The sequence below is a fragment of the Siphateles boraxobius genome, unplaced genomic scaffold, assembly GCF_051911475.1.
Source record: "Siphateles boraxobius isolate OS27281-9 unplaced genomic scaffold, OSU_SipBor_1 28, whole genome shotgun sequence".
In the NCBI taxonomy this organism is placed as follows: domain Eukaryota; kingdom Metazoa; phylum Chordata; class Actinopteri; order Cypriniformes; family Leuciscidae; genus Siphateles; species Siphateles boraxobius.
This window is the reverse complement of record NW_027508897.1, coordinates 204,245-207,500: the sequence shown is the minus strand read 5'-3', so window position 1 is coordinate 207,500 and position 3,256 is coordinate 204,245.

Here is a 3,256-nt window from a genome sequence, read left to right as displayed (position 1 = left end):
GGGGGGCTAACACAAAAACCTAAAATTCTCGGACAGCAGCATGTGTCCAAATTTCAATCTTAACCGTTCGATTTCATCAGAAACAATCTTAAAACAGGGATTTCAGTGTAAAAAACCCGAACTTGTCGTTTAAAGAATGATACAATGTAATGTTCCTTTAGCATCTGTATAAAAACATTTTTAAAACGTTTAAAAGCTGGTCGAAGTTTATATGAATGTATCTCTGTATCTTCTTTTCCCCGGTATAAGCGTATTAAAGTAGTGTTTCGAAGCGCAGCTGCTTCATGTGATACAGCGCTGATACATTCATTCAAAACATGGATTATGTTACAATTCATAAAGCCGAACATTTATCTGCATTTTAATGGCAAAGAACCACAATTCAACCTCAGAAGAGTAGATGAAGTCTAGAACTTACGACGCTGTCAAGCTCCAAAAAGCTTACTGTGTATTTGCAGCTTTCTAAACTCAATTCAATTAAAATATGGTGTGTCAAAAAGCAACACACCAAGTTTTATCTACACTTTCAGTATTGACAACTTTTGTGATGCTTGTGTTGTGCCTTTTTGTCCCTTATTAGAGCCTGAAAGAGTAAATGAGGACAGAATCTGCATGTTGGTTTTAAAATAAGAGTTTGGAGACCAAATCAGCTCAGGATCAATATGAATGCATTGATTTAAATTTGTGCTTGTTTGTGTCTCAACAGAGTAAAAGTTGTACGTTTTCAGCTGGATTGATTTGAATCTGTTGGTTAATTTGTCTCAAAGGGAGTGAAGTCTGTTGATCTGAAACCGTGTTGGTTGGTTTGAGTCGTTGTGAACATTTGAAATGGAAACATCCTCATTTTCCAGACATTTTCCCCAGGAGAGCAAGTTTGCGTTTATCTGTCGCTCATCCAGTGTGGAACGAGATCCTTTCTCTTGTCAGAAGTATTTTTATAATGAGAACATCTCATCAGAAAATAATCTCTTCTGAGGTTGAATTGTGGATCTTTGAGATGAAAATGCAGATGGTTTGGTTTCAATCAATATATCAATCAATGTAAAAATGAGAATCTGTTTGATATCAGATGAAATCAATGTGAGTGAATGAAGTCGAAAAGTTTTGAAGAGACAAAACATGACCTTCTCCCAGAGGCTAGTTCACTGGAAGACGTACACTATATTGCCAAACAGTATTGGGACACCCCTCCAAATCATTGAATTCAGGTGTTCCAATCACTTCCATGGCCACAGTTGTATAACATCAAGAATGCAGACGCATCTACACACATTTGTGAAAGAATGGGTCGCTCTCAGTAGCTCAGTGAACTCAAGCGTGGGAATGTGATCGGTTTCCACATGTGCAAGAAGTCCATTCGTGAAATTTCCTCACTACTACATGGTCAACTCTTTGTGTTATTATAACACAGTGGAAGCAATTGAGAACAACAGCAACTCAGCCACATAAAATCACAGTACTTGCCTGACTGCATTGTGCCAAGTGTAAAGTTTGGTAGACTTGGTGGAGGGGGATTATGGCGTGTGCCTCCCTCCACCAAACAACCCCACACCATAACCCCCCCTCCACCAAACAACCCCACACCATAACCCCCCTCCACCAAACAACCCCACACCATAACCCCCCCTCCACCAAACAACCCCACACCATAATCCCCCCTCCACCAAACAACCCCACACCATAATCCCCCTCCACCAAACAACCCCACACCATAATCTCCCCTCCACCAAACAACCCACACCATAACCCCCCCTCCACCAAACAACCCCACACCATAATCCCCCTCCACCAAACAACCCCACACCATAACCCCCCTCCACCAAACAACCCTACACCATAATCTCCCCTCCACCAAACAACCCCACACCATAATCCCCCTCCACCAAACAACCCCACACCATAATCCCCCCTCCACCAAACAACCCCACACCATAATCCCCCTCCACCAAACAACCCCACACCATAATCCCCCTCCACCAAACAACCCCACACCACAACCCCACACCATAATCCCCCTCCACCAAACAACCCCACACCATAATCTCCCCTCCACCAAACAACCCCACACCATAATCCCCCCTCCACCAAACAACCCCACACCATAATCCCCCCTCCACCAAACAACCCCACACCATAATCCCCCTCCACCAAACAACCCCACACCATAATCCCCCTCCACCAAACAACCCCACACCATAATCCCCCCTCCACCAAACAACCCCACACCATAACCCCCCCTCCACCAAACAACCCCACACCATAACCCCCCCTCCACCAAACAACCCCACACCATAATCCCCCTCCACCAAACAACCCCACACCATAATCCCCCTCCACCAAACAACCCCACACCAAACCCCCCTCCGCCAAACAACCCCACACCATAATCCCCCCTGCACCAAACAACCCCACACCATAATCCCCCTCCACCAAACAACCCCACACCATAATCCCCCTCCACCAAACAACCCCACACCATAATCTCCCCTCCACCAAACAACCCCACACCATAATCCCCCCTCCACCAAACAACCCCACACCATAATCTCCCCTCCACCAAACAACCCCACACCATAATCCCCCCTCAACCAAACAACCCCACACCATAATCTCCCCTCCACCAAACAACCCCACACCATAACCCCCCTCCACCAAACAACCCCACACCATAATCCCCCCTCCACCAAACAACCCCACACCATAATCCCCCTCCACCAAACAACCCCACACCATAACCCCCCCTCCACCAAACAACCCCACACCATAATCTCCCCTCCACCAAACAACCCCACACCATAATCCCCCTCCACCACACAACCCCACACCATAATCCCCCCTCCACCAAACAACCCCACACCATAATCCCCCTCCACCAAACAACCCCACACCATAATCCCCCTCCACCAAACAACCCCACACCATAATCCCCCCTCCACCAAACAACCCCACACCATAACCCCCCTCCACCAAACAACCCCACACCATAATCCCCTCCACCAAACAACCCAACACCATAATCCCCCCTCCACCAAACGACCCCACACCATAATCCCCCTCCACCAAACAACCCCACACCATAACCCCCCCTCCACCAAACAACCCCACACCATAATACCCCCTCCACCAAACAACCCCACACCATAACCCCCCTCCACCAAACAACCCCACACCATAATCCCCTCCACCAAACAACCCAACACCATAATCCCCCCTCCACCAAACGACCCCACACCATAATCCCCCTCCACCAAACAAC